Here is a 14476-nt window from a genome sequence, read left to right as displayed (position 1 = left end):
CTTTATGTTTTTTCGTTATATTTTTATTCTACAGTGTATTTTTCTTTCACTCTTTTGTTAAAGACACACGCACACACTAGCCCAGGCCTACACAGGGTGAGGGTCATCAGTGTCACCATTTTCCTTGTCCACATCTCGTCCCACTTGAAGGTCCTCAGGGGCATGGAGCTGTCATCGCCTATGATAACAGTGCCTCCTTCTGGAATGCCTCCTGAAGGACCTGCCTGCAGCTCTTCTTGAGGAGGTGTCACTCTTCAGAAAACGCTGAGATGTTATGACAACCGCGGGGTCTCTAGGCGACGGGAATTTTCCCACTCCATTATAACCTTAAAAGATCACTGCCCTGGAAGCCGTCTGTCGTTGACCAAAATGTCGTTACGCAGGGCCTGGCTTTTCTTCCTGGACCCAAACAGGTACACGCGCTCTCAGCGAGCAGTGTTTCATCCTCACCCTTCCCCCCAGGAGTAGACTGGGACCTGCGGCTTGACTGGTATGAAACACGTGATCATTTGCTGTTTGCCCCATGGCCCTAAGGAGCTGTAGGTTCATCTCCACGCCTCTGCTGCTTCCTTAAGAATAATAATGATGATAATAACACATCCGTAGCGTGCTCTGAGCATTAAGTCATTGAATCCCTCCCACCCACACCATCTCCTCAGGTTGGTAAGGGTAAGTATTGCAGTCACCCTCACTTTACATGAGAAAATGGAAACTCAGGGATGCAGAGTGCCCCGAAGGTGGGTGGCAAAACGAAGGTTCCTGGATCTCTGACTTGTGTGTTCTGCCGCCTTCTCTGTGTTACATTCCAATAGAGAGTCTGCTCCCCAAACTGACCCTTGGCACCCCTCCACTTGCTTGTTCCTTTGAGGGCTCATCTTGCTTTTAACTGAAACCCAACACACCCCAGTCTTTGTTTCCCAAACTCACTTAGCTGAGAGTATGAGGTTGGGGCTCCAGGAATTGTGAGAACAGCTAGAATGTTCTCTGCTCTGTTAGGACTCAGGAGACCTGGACTCTGGGCTCTGCCGTTTCCCATGTGGCGGCGGGCTGTGACGGCTGGTTTCAGGTCTGAAATATGCACAGGTGCTTTACATGTAAACATGGCGTTCAGAAGAGATGTCCTGAACAATGGGGAACATCTTAGGTCAGGAAGGAGACGCTGCAGTATTATAATTGGCTCGGTAGTACTGCCTGTGGATTGGCTCCAGCCTCCCTAAATCCTGGGCTGTCTGCTTTGAAGTCTGTCCGGATGAGAGCGGCATTATGGTTCTGACCCGGGTTACATTAGGGAGGGGTCAGAGCCCCCAGTGCAGGCCGTTCCCGTGTTCCAGTCTAAGGTGACTGCCAGTGATAGTAGGGGTCTCCCATGAAACTTCTATTTTTTTCTTTTTTAGGTGAGGCAACCCTTGGTTGACCTCACAGATTGCAAGGACCTTGTCAGCTTACAATCCCTTATTTTTTTATTTTTTACACCTACAGCAGCTGGTCTCCCATCCAAGTACTAACCAGGCCTGACCCTGCGTAGCTTCTGAGATCAGACGGGTTCGGGCTTGTTCAGGGTGGCGTGACCCTAGACTCCAATGAAACTTCTGAGTCATGGGAAATGGGGTGGGGAACAAAGAAGCTAAGATGATAAACAGCTGGTGATAATTTTACATATTTGTCGTACTGGGTTGCCTGAAACCAAACCATATTCCAGTTCTTAGAGTCATTATTCTAACAGTCTGAGACTTCAAACTTTTTTTTTTTAATGCAGTAATTAGTTGATTTTTACTGGACCTGAAGGACTGTCACCTACTTACGTATTTGACTTCCAAATATCGCATACTCTGCTCAGTCTGTGATTGCACCTATGTCTTTCTATGTATGGCCATGAGCATCTGACTACTTCATTAAATCTGATAGTTATACTTGAGATTTACAGATTGAAATATATTTTTTATTATATATAAATTTCATTTTACATCTCCTTTACATCACCTTGTGGGCATTAAATTGATTTTGTAACCTAATGTCTGATAGGTAGGTTATCTGTACTTGACCATAGATCAGTAAAGGTGGTGTTAGCAGTGTTTATTATAAAAAGCGACGTCGGCTCCATTAGGGATGAGAACTATAGACCTTGGTTAAGGATGAAACCCACAAGTGTTCATGGCCCCGATCTCTAGATTGTCCTTGTGTTTCTCTGCCCGTTCTGAATTTCTTTAGAGGCATCTCTTGCTTTACGGTCCAGTTGGAGGTGTTTGCTAGGGTTCCATCGTACCTTCTTTTACTTCTGTACATTCTCCATAGGTTCTATGATCCACTCCCGTTAGTAACACCCAAATCTCTATCTTGGGTTCTTTCTGCCAGTTCGTATAGTCAGTAGTCATCCCTGCTTGCCGTCTCCCAGGACCGCTCATGTAGTCACCATTCACCAAGGTTATTATTTTATAGGGCTGCCATGACAAAATACCACCGAATAGGGGGCTTAAACAGCAGAAATTTATTCCTTCACAGTTTTGGAGGCCAGAAGTCCAGGATCAAGATGTCAGATTTGGTGTCTTTTAAAAGGCTTCTCTCCTTGGCTTGTAGTTGGCCACCTTCTTGCTGTGTCCTCACTTGGCCTCTTCTCTGCATATACATCCCTGGTGTCTCTTCCTCTTCTTATAAGGACACCAGTCATGTAGGATTAGGGTTTCATCTTTATGACTTCATTTGACTTTCGTTACCTCTTGCAAGGCCCTCTCCCTAAATACTGTGAGTGTCAAGGGGAGCTAAGGGGAAGGGTTTCAAGCAACAATGGCAGCCCACCTGTTGTCTTAGGGGTCAGCTTCAAAGGAACCACAGGCTTGATTCTCGATTTTGAAATGTCTGTGTGGTTGGCTTCTGGGAGAAGAATGGGGACATCTGCCCTGAGAATGTGACAGTATAAAGGTTGGTCGTTCTGGTTATAATTTCTTCACTCAATTGTCTGACAACTTCTGTAGGTAAAACTGGAAGTACAATGCTGGAGATTCCAAGTGGTTAGAATTTTTAAGGCCACCGGTAAATAGACCAAACTCTTCCCCCGGAAGTCCTTGCCCACTTACACTCCCCCAGTGATGTAAGCCATCGCTTCACTACGGGGTGCTGGGGTGCCAGAGCCTGAGTGGGTTACAGACTGTGGCCTGCTGAGATGATCACTTTCTGTGAGTGTCCCGTTGTGACAAGCCGTGTGTTCCAACCCTGGACAGCCCTAAACATTGTCATTCTTTGCCATGATCACCAATCCGATTGAGGGAATGGGACCTCCTTGATGTTGTATTGTTCATTTCTTTAATTACATGTATTGATCATTTGCTGATTATCCCATTGCATTTCTTTTGTGATTTTCTTGTTTTTCCTTACTCATTTTGCCATCAGGGCTGTCGCTTTTTTATATGGATTTCTAAGTACTACCTAGAAACGACCAGCAGAGGGCAGCAGTGCATCAGGGTGCTGAGGGACTGGGGCTGAAATCTGAACCTTAACAGTATATTTTGGACAAAGGAGAACCGGAGCCCTGAGACGTTGACAGCAGTGGACTCAGGGGAACTTAGGACAAACACAGGCAAGGCGGTGAATTTCCTCTCCAAATTGAGTTGTTTGTCTGAAAGTCCATGGGTGGGCTAGGAACAAGAAGATGACTGAAGGTCCAGATCGGGTGCCAGAGAGGTAACTAATTGTCTGATGGGAGATGCCCGGGAGCCCTTAGACGGAGGCCACTGTTGTTATTGTGCCACTGTGAGTCCCAAGGTGTCAGAGTATGGGTGTGTGTGCGTGCGTGCGTGTGCACGTGTGCATGTGTGTGTGTGCAGGTGCCCACCCCAGCCTCCGGAAAGGTAGCTGAATAAGCTCTCACACATGCCAGCCCCTCTCTTTGAGCTGTGTTGTTCTCATTCTCATTGGGAAGTTGAAGCAGCTTAACAGGGAGGGCCTGGGTGGTGATGCTGGCATGTGGGGTTGTGGAGTGGGGGGCCTGTGATGCTGTCCTGGCCTCCTGTCACCCTGGGAAGCTAGATGAGCCTCAAGAAGATGTGAAGCCTCTGACATCACATGCAAAATTGTGCACTCACATATTTTTTTAAATGTTTAATTTTGGAATCATAGATTCAGAAGTTAGTTTCAAAAATAGAGGCCCCATGTACCTTTCACCCTGTTCCCCCCAATGGTAACGTCTGTCCTAACTTTAGTACAATATCTAAACAAGGCAATCGACACTGGTAAAATTTAGGCCTTTTTCAGATGCCAAGGGTTTTATGTACATTCGTGTGTACATTGCTGAGCTACGTGAGCAGTCCTGGACTGTCATCTTTCGGACTTCTTGTTTTGTGCAAAAAATATATCCATGTTTGTCTAAATTATCATTAATAGAGTTTTCTGTTACTTACAGCCGTAACATTTCTAACATACACACACTTGCAAGGTGCAGAAAATCTAATGCAGACTGGTGTGATAAAAAAAATAGTAGAGAAATATTGGTTCACGTAATAAAAATCTTGAAGAATGACTGAACTGGCCCCAAAGGTTCACAGTGAGGGGAGGCATCTGAAAAGAAATTTGAGGTGCTGTTACCAGGGGAACGGGAAGCGGATGCTGGGCAGTAAAGCACAGGTGTCGACTACCTCCAGCAGGGCTTGCGTGTGTCCCTCCCTGGTCAAATAAGCTATGACAGGAGGACAGGATCATATAGTACATTCTTTTTTAAAAAATGTTTTTGCTACAAAATAGAAGTATAGAAAAATACACAAAACAAGGTAGAGTTTAATTGTTATAAGGCAAACACCCCAAATGCTCTCGTAACCAAGAGGACGTTGTAGCCACCCCAGCAGCACCTCTATGTCCCCTGTCCCAATCACAGCTCCCCTCCCCCAAGAGTAAACACTCCCTGGCTTTTGCAGTAAGCACTTCCTTGTGTTTCTTTATAGTTTTATCTCCAAACAGGCATCCCCAGAAACTATGGTTCAGCCTTGCCCACTTTAAAACTCTATCTTTTACATCTCTCCTAGTCTGCATGTTCGTCTGGATTTTGCTTGCTGCTCACTCATGGGACAGTTTAATATGCTCCGTCGCCCTCTGTATTTGCTGCTCACTGTCAGCTGGATCTAGAAGCTCGATCAAACAGCTTCTGTCTCTCTGGCAAGACTCTAGGTACCACATAATGTCAGGCTGCCTCTCCTCTCCTGTTCCTAGCTGTGGATGCTCAGGCCCTAGATCCATTAATTCACAGTGGCGCCAAAATGGTGACGCATGTTTTCATTGTGCTGCAGTTCACATCTTATTGCTTATTAATTTTGTCATTCCATACAATTTGTAGGCAAATGGGCTTGGAGAAAATATACCGAGAGTGTTACACAGATGATGGAAACACTGATGACTGTTTAGTGTTTTACATACGGTAATGAGAACTGCCACAGCTGCCACCACTACAAAATGATGATGTTTTAATTCCATCATTTTTTTTTTTTTCATTGAGTTGCTAGAATTCTTTATAAACAGATGCTTCCTTTCATCCACCATGAGGTTACCCCGTAGTATAGCTCATTTAGGAAGGCAGGGTAAATGCCTCCTTTTCCCTCTACATTTACCATATTACAGGATAATAAGCTGATTCCTTATTGTCTTTTGGAAGTGACCAGTTCATTTTCAGTACCATTATGAACTCTCGGATTTAAATCAATTTGGTGAGTTTCAATTTGTTGCAATTATTACTATGATCAAAACTCAAATGATCTTGTCTTTGGTCAGTGGGAACCTCTGGATTGGCTCTTTTGACGCTTCTCTAGTCTCTGCATAGCCTGTGACAGCTTCAAGCTGCTATTTATGTCAAGATGCTCCAAACTTTTGTGTATTTTTTCCCCAGACCTGCAGGCAGTCATTTCTCCATGTAGCCCTGACTTTTAGCGGGAAATGGCATTTCTTGACTACAGAGTAGCCTTCAAGGGCGCTCACTACTTGTGTATTGTCACTGTTTCTAGGCCTTTTCAGGGGACAGAGTGATAGGTACAGATAGAATGTTGGGTAAAATACCCCATACGTTTGTACTATTAATTTCCAGTTAAATTTCAGGACTTCACTTTTGTTATTTAATCTTTTAAAAAATTACAGCTCCATCTCCTTTCTTCCACACTGAGAATCCTGATTTTTAGGACATGGGATAATTATTAAAATATCCCATAATTACTCATTTGTTTCAGGCCACATTACACACACAGCAGGGAACAGCAGTACTAATACCGCTGCCAGCAGACTGATGACTGGAAATAATGGAACAGATCTCACCCCAATTTTTATAGCTGTTCCGTGTCTATATCAATGAGCTTATCACCCTCATATTCTTTCCCTTCTAAACCTCGGATAGTTTGGTTCTATAAGTAACTGTGTATTTAATGCTCTCCCTTAGCTCTTTTGCTATGTCTCTAGTAACTTTGGCAGTTGGAGGCTTGTTCTTAAGGAAATTCTTTGGGAAGGGCTCATGGGAATACTATCCCCTGAGTTCTGTACATTGGTAACGTTTTGCACCTTTTATACTTGAAAGTCAGTTTTCCTGGATATGAAACCCTTGCTCACATTTTTGTCCCCTTCAGTAGGTCACACTTTTCTTCTGGTACAGAGCAGTGCTGTTGAAATGTCGGATGATGATCTCATTTTCTTTCCCTTATAAGTTATACTTGCTCCTTTTCTCCTCTATGATTAAAGGATCCCCTCACCCCTTTAAAATACATTAAATTTACTAAAATATGTGTCGTTATAGCTCATTCTGAGTCAGTTTTCTCAGGTCTGTTGTGTATCTTTTAATATCTATTTACCAGTTATTAATCTATTGTGCCTCAGCTCCCAAATCCATTCTTTGTTATCGGCTCTGCGGTAATGGAGTTGGACCCTGTAACTGTTTCTCCTTTGCGAGCTGGCCCAACTTCGTCAGTGGAGCGCGGTGTAGGGGCAGCGGAGTGGGGAGGGGTCTGTCATCTCTCCTCTTGATTTCAGTGCGCCTCGTGCACCAGGCCCTCGCCTCCGCAGCTCCTGGAGGTCAGTGGCACAGGGCCTGTCCCCACGAGAGCTGACCTCGACATCTCCTCGGGTGGCTTCACAGCCTCAGTAAACCTCCACTTTTCAGTGGGTCACAGCTGTGTCCTCTTCCAGGGTGTCGATCTCAGTCCCGGGAGTGGGGGCCCTTTTCTTGGTTCCTCTGTGTCGGCCCTAGTTGTAGAGGCTTCTCCCTTTATCTGCTCTTTCTATATTCTGTGGCGTCCCTTTCAGTCCTTCCGAGCCATTCTCCCATCGCCCCAACTCCCGTTATCACTGGTAATTCTTTATAGGAAGCTCTCCATTCAGATTCTTCTACGCTTTCGCTCTTCTAAGTGGATCCTAATGCAAGGTAGTATCAAATCTTTTTTTCTTTTTCTTTTCTTTTTTTAATTTCAGGAAAGTATCTTTGAATTTTAGTTTTTAATATTCGTTTTGTTCCCTTATGATGAATTTCATTTTCAGGGTCTCCTTTGCCTATTTTAAATATGTCATTTTCTCTTGAATCCTTTTTATATGTTCTTTTTGATTTAAAATTTTTCCTGCTTTTCATATTGTGTTTCTCTTGTGTTTCCTCTAATTTTACTTCATATCTGAAGTTATTTTTTCTTTTTATTTCTTTTTATCCGTCCTAAATGCTGTCATCTCACTTCTGAGTTTTCTGATTCTGACTTTTCCGACGTCTTTTTTCTTGTTCCAAAATAGTTAGTATAGTTTTGCTAATTGTCTGTCTGGATCTTATTCTGCTCCTCATTTTCTTTTTTCCCTATAGACTCTTTGGATGGGATTGGACACTCATATTTTGTGATCCTTATTTTTAATGTGAAATTAGTTCTTGATTTTTGGAACAGGGACGTTGAAGAAGCCCTCCTCGCTTCTGTTTTCGTGTTGTGTAAAAGAAAAATTGCAAACTATCAGAACTAATGGAAAGTTCAGTAAGGTTGCAGGATACAAGATCAATATGGAAAAATCAATTGTATTTCTATACGCTTGTAATGAAAAATCTGAAAATGAAATTAAGAAAACAATTTATTTACAATAAGACCAGAAAATTAAATACTTAGGAATAAATTTGACAAGAGAAATGTAAGACATATACTCCTAAAACTACAAAATATTATTGAAAGAAATGTAAAAATTCCAAATAAATGGAAAGACATGTTCATGGATCGAAAGACAATATTAAAATCACAACACTCTCCAAATTGATCTGCAGACTCAACGTAGCCCCTGTCAGAATCCCGGCTGGCTTCTTCGCAGAAATTGAGAAACTGATTCTGAAATTCTCATGGAAACTGAAGGGGCTCATAACAGCCAAAACACTCTTGAAAAAGAAAGTTGGAGGACTTCCTGATTTCAAAACTTACTAAAAAGCAACCATAATTAAGACAGTGTAGTGGTGGCATAAAGATCGATATATAGGTGACTGGAATAGAACTCAGAGTCCACATAAACGTCACATTTTCTGTCCGTTGATTTTTGACAGGGTGCCAAGGCAGTCAATGGGGGTAAGAATAGTGGTTTCAACAGATGGTGCTAAGACAACAGGGTGTCCACAGACCAAAAAGAAAATAAAAGTTGATACGTACCTCGTACCATATACAAAATTAGCCGAAAGTGAATCATAGACCTAAGTATCACAGCTAAAACTATAAAATTCTTAGGAAAAAATATAGGGATAAATCCTTGTCATTTTGGATTTGGTAATGGCTTCTTAGCTATGACACCAAAAGCTTAAAAAAAAAAAAGACAAAATGGACTTCATCAAAATTAAAAGCTGTCTGCTTCAAAAGATACCAATAAGAAAGTTAAAAGCCAACCCACTGAATAAGATTTACAAATTAAATATCTGGTATGGGACTGGTATCTAGAATATGTAAAGAACTCCTACAACTCAATAATGAAAAGGCAACCCAATTATGGTAAAATAAGAAAGATATTTGGTCTTTGTCCCTAAGTTACTGGCACAGAACTCCTAAAACCCATGGAACTTCCTGAGTGAAAAGGGTGGTAGGAGGTCTTTTGTTCTGGTGGGGTGGTCCTCACAGCACTCCTAGGTAGAGTCAGGGTGGGGCTGGTGTCCAGAAAGACCAAGCCTTGATTAGAAGGTTGGAACCTTCAGCCCCTCGCCCAACCTCCAGGGCGTGGGGGGAGACAGCTGGAGATGGAGTTAACCAGCAGCAGCACCACCATGCCCACATAATGAAACCTCCGTAAAAACCCTTAAATGACAGGTTCAGAGAGCTGCGGTGGGACATGTCTCCACAGCCCAGTGGGGTGGCGCACCCCAATCCCACTAAGACAGGCTCATGACCCTTTAGGCATTTTTCTGAGTTTTCTGTGTCATTCTTGCAAATTATTGAGCCTGGGGGGAACCCCCAACTTTGTAGCCAGATTGAGCAGAAGTGTAAGTAACCTGGGGACCTGATACTTGCGGCTGGCACCTGGGATGGGGGAAGTCGGGTGGGACTGAGCCCTGAAACCTGTGGAGGCTGACACTGGAATAGTGTCCGAATAACACTGAATCGTAGGAGTGAGGTTGGAAAAGATACCTAATGTTTGTTTGGTGTCAGGAGGGAAAAGACCTCTCATCAACTGAAAAATGGGCAAAGGATCTGAATGGATATTTTTTTCCAAAGAAGATGCACAGATGGCCAATACACATGAAAAGATGCTCACCATCTTTTAGGGAAATTCAAATCAGGACCACAGTGAGATACCACCCGCACTACTAGAATGACAGTAATCACAAAGACAGATAGATACTATACAGTATGTGTCAATTACACCTCAATTAAAAAATCAGAAACAGATAACTAGTGACGAAGCTGTGAAGGAACTGGAACCCTCATACATGGCTGGTGGTAATATAAATTGGTGCAGCCACTTTGGAAAAGTTTGAAAGTTCCTCAAAAACTTAGAGAGAGAGTTGCCATTTGACCTAGCAATTCCACTTCTAGGCGTATACCCAAGAGAATGGAAAACGTGTCCACACAGAGACCTGTGTACAAAGGGCAGCCGTTCTTTCTGTTGGGGATAGTGGCAGTCAGGCGGAGTCCTGATTGGGGCCATACACCAGGCCATCTGCTCTCCAGGACAAATTCATATTAATCAAACTTCTGAGAATGATATATCAACCCAAGAACTCCAATTTAGTTGTGAGAAATATTGCTGCCGAGGGAATGGAAAACACCTGGTCCTACGATCTATGATTGTTTACTCGGAGCCCGGCCCACGTTTGGGAAAGCAAACCGCAAATCATAAACAGAGATTGTTTCGGGAAGATGAAATCAGGACCAGGAAACTCAATGAGATCGACAGCTAACGACACAGTAGCCAGGCACATCCTCCTTTCAAAGACGTCCTTGTCCACAGGTCCTGGACAGAGCCACTCCCCACCAAGACTTGGCTTGAACAGGCCCCACTGTGGCACCTTTTGTGGGGTCGGTGTCCTTCTAAAAGACACTGTGTTTTTTGAGATATATTCATCCAACCCGGAAGCTCCCAGTAGAGTGTTGGAGGCCTGAGAGCCATTCTAGATCTTTCACGTGGGCTTGTATGACTCTGCCATATTCTTTCCAGGCTCTTTTTAATAACTCTTGGAGGGCAGTCATTTTCTTCTGTCTTCCACATTCTTGGGGAGTTGGGAAAAGCCTTTACAGTCAGCCCCAAGGAGTGCCATTAAACGCTAGTCTGGACTCTAGCACTATAGCAGGGCCTCTGGGGAGGGGACCTGAAACGTGAGTATGGTCACAGGCATGCACGCTCCTTGCTGGCCAAACGTCTCAGGAACTGGAGGAGGATTATCCATCTGTCGGAGTCCATGGGCCTCTACCTGGGAAAGAGTTTTTCAGCAAGTGTCCTAACACAAGAATGGCAGACTGTAGGTGGCTGCCTAGCGTTTGGGCTTTTCTCTAAGAGGCAGCTGAGAGAGGATTAAATTCCAAGCGTGAGATACTTATTCAGAGGCATTAGTCAGCCCTGACATTCTGTGACCTCATAAAAATGCTAACACCCTTTTTCTCATCCATAGGTAGCTCTAGAGAAAATGAACCTGGCCCCAGCCATCATTTATATGGGCATATAATACCCTACTTACACTTTAACGCTGTCATCAACAAACTTCCTTATCTTTGTCACTAAATGATACACCTGTCAGTTTATTTTCTGGCACCGAAGCTTTCTTTTTACGGCTGTTAGAAGCTGTGTGACCCTCCAATAACAAAGAGGAGCCTCGAAGAGCGCTACAAAACTAGCCTAACTTTCTCCAGGGATGCACTCCCTCTAAGCTATTTTTCGTTGTAAAAAATATACTTCCCAAACAACAATTCTGCTTTTCAGCTGTCTTCTGGGGCCTGGCGTTCGGGCCCCCTCCATGGAGGCCGAGGTAGGGCAGGGTTTACTCTGGGGAGTGGGCATGTGGCACTTTGCATAGCAGGACAGGGTTGTTTCTTTGGCAGCTGGGGCCAGGCCGTGAGCTTGACCCCTCTTACCCTCTGCCCGCCCCCCGCCCCGTGTCAGCAGCCAGCCGCCTCTCTCCAGCTTTCTCCCTCACGCCACTTTAGCCCAAATGTCCTCTGGTTCTGCCTCCTGCTGCGAGCTTTCCCCAGCCACATCTCACTTCCTTCAAGGCCACTTTGTTCCCTAAAACTCAAAGCTTATGCCCCACCCAGTGCTCCTTCTGTGCCTCACCCCTGTCCCCACCCCTGGGGGCGTCTCTGAAGGCACTGACCTACAATGTTCCATAGTACGTCTCTAAGCCCTTGTCCCCCATCCCCCAGATTAGAGGCCCTAGATGCTCACGGGGCCCCATCCGCCTCGGTATTACCTCAGCCTCTGTCCTTAGTATGTCCTCCACTGGATAAGAGGTAAGCAATGGTCCCTTGTTGGTTTAAGTTGCAGGTATTTTTATTTCTGGGTAGAATCTATTCTCCATACCTGTTTTCTCTTTTGAAAAGGGCCTGCTGTAACCCTTTGCCCATTTATTTTTAAGGCCTTAGTGTTTTTCTTATCAATATTTACCAACCCTTTATAGAATAATAATGTAAATATTTCCATACTTGGATCAGCCTCATAATTGTGGTAGGGTAAAAGAAAAACCTACGGAAGTTAAAAATTCCTGAATAATAGCATCTGTTCATGTTTTCCTTTGTGATTTTTTCCTTGGCTGCTTAGTATATTCCTTCTGTCACCAGTTTGCAGTCACCTACGTTTTCTTTCGGTCTTTCTGTCTCCAGCTTGCCTGTATTCTGGGCAATACTTCCAATTCCGATCTGCTAATAACCCAGGAGAAACCCCAGGGGGAACAGGGGTCCCTGCCCTTCTCCCCTGGGATAAGCAGCCCGGATGGCCCAGGGAAGAGGCATCTCCCCTATTTAGGGTTATCCTTGTTCCTAACTAGACTTTTACTTCTGTCAATGTTTAAACTGCATCTCGCCTGTCACCTCCTGAAAGCCTGGACCATTTTTGCCTTGTTCACTTTCATGTCCCAATTGTTGGGGAAGTGATTAAAAATAAACTCCTGCTGCTAGAGTCTGAATGTGTGTCCCCTGAATTCATATGTTGAAACAGCGCCCCAGGTGATGGCATTACGGGTTGGGGCCTTTGGGAGGTGATTATGTCATGAAGGTAGAGCCCTCATGAATGGAATTCGCGCCCTGGTGAAAGAGACCTTGGAGAGCTGGCTTGTCCCTTCCACCATGTGGGGACACTGCAGGAAGTCAGCGGTCTGCAACCAGGAGTGGGGCGGCACTAGAAGCCGACCTCCTGCGCCCTCGTCGTGGACTTCCAGCGTCCAGAACTGTGAGGACTCACTTCTTCTTGTGGAAAAGCCACCCGTTCTGTGGTATTATAGCAGCGAGGGTGGACTAAGACCCCTGCAACCCAGGAAACCTCTCCACAAAAGTAGGAGAGAGAGAAAAGTTTTACTATTGAATAAACGTTGACCCCTGCTGCCACGCGCTTCACAAGCATCCACCAAAGAGCTTGCAAAGGCAGAAGGCAATCTCACCGTTTTGTAGCCGGGCAGATAGGACCCATTACACACATGTTAACTGTCTTTATCCTTTTATCCAACGGAAAGATAAAATGCCTCAGGTCTTTTCACCAAGCGGGAAGTGACACCACGAGCCAAGCACTTAGGCTTAGACTCCCACAGAGATGGAGAGAAGGGGTCCGCCCTTCTTGACGTTTACATTTCAAGAAGATGGCCTCAAGGCCTCCAAGAAAGGCATTCCTGGGACTGCAAAATTGTCGAGAGGCTCACTGACTTTTAAAATGATGTACATACATCTCAAAGAAACAGGAAAAACGTTTTCATTTCACATTTTCTAATGGGAACTGTGAAGAGGAGGGAAGTTCTCTTGTTCTTTTGGCACCAAGGGAATTCTAAGATTAATTTTAAACTTTGCTTTGTATTTACCCTTACGCAAGCACCTAGCCAAATACCTGGCACATAGTAGGTGATCAGTGAATGAATGGATGAAGGGATGATGAACCCTTCGCTTCTGGGGAGCAAGACTTCATACATGTTTCAAGAGCAAAATTGAAATTGTCCTCCCGTGGCCTGAGCCATGGATCACGAAACGACAGGATTTTAAGAAGCAAATCCTCACTGGGCCTGGAGGGTAGAGTCTCAGAGGCTCCCTCAGACAGACACTGCTCATCCGCGCTGGCACACCCCCTCTCCCCCAAATGCGGGGATCGTTTGCCACGGGTGTTTGAACTTTCTGACCCATTAATTTCTAGGCGTTCCAAGAAAATAATCCTAAGCATGGTAAAAGTGTAATGCCCAATTATATTTAACATAACATTATTATTTTATAATTTTTTTTTTTTAGGCGAGACGACCCTTGGTTGACCTCACAGATTGCAAGGACCTTGTCATCTTCCAATCCCTAATTTTTTTATTGTTTACACCTACAGCACCTGGTCTTCCTAGGTGGTCTCCCATCCAAGTACTAACCAGGCCCGAACCCGCTTAGCTTCCGAGATCAGACGGGATCGGGCGTGTTCAGGGTAGCAAGGCCGTAGACTGTAACATTATAATAGGAAAAAAAGCAGAAACAACCTAGTTACGCATGTGCATGGGATTAGGTAAGTAATTCATTTATTTGTGCTTCATTTGATTCTTCCAGTCCCAAGGAAAAAAGGACTCAAGGGGGGCTTGCCCCTTGGGGCAGGCCTCTGGCCCATGCTCCGTGGCCTCCTGCGGGTCTCACCCGCGGCGGCCATGGGGCTTTCTTTGTGCACCTGCTCTGGCCTCCACTTGCCCCTGAGGCCTTCACGGGGCACCCAGCAGGCGTGGCCCCTCACTTCCTTGCACAATTCTCTTTCCTCCCTCTGCCCGGCCCCCCTTCCTGGAAGCCGGCTGTGCCGGGCCTGGTTCTCCTGCTTTCTCCCCTCTCCTCGCAGCTCGGAGACAGAGGCAAACTGAACATTGCTTAAAATG

At 44.9% G+C, this 14476-nt stretch overlaps 1 non-coding gene across 1 annotated transcript; it reads right to left on the bottom strand.

The window, feature by feature from the left end:
- Nucleotides 1-13941: 13941 nt before the first annotated feature.
- On the bottom strand, nt 13942-14060 carry LOC120597388 (5S ribosomal RNA). Its single transcript, XR_005651375.1, has one exon. It is a non-coding gene; the product is annotated as a 5S ribosomal RNA (ribosomal RNA).
- Nucleotides 14061-14476: the final 416 nt, after the last annotated feature.

This window comes from Pteropus medius, unplaced genomic scaffold, assembly GCF_902729225.1.
Source record: "Pteropus medius unplaced genomic scaffold, Ma_sr-lr_union100, whole genome shotgun sequence".
In the NCBI taxonomy this organism is placed as follows: domain Eukaryota; kingdom Metazoa; phylum Chordata; class Mammalia; order Chiroptera; family Pteropodidae; genus Pteropus; species Pteropus medius.
This window is presented reverse-complemented; position numbering and strand designations above follow the sequence as displayed.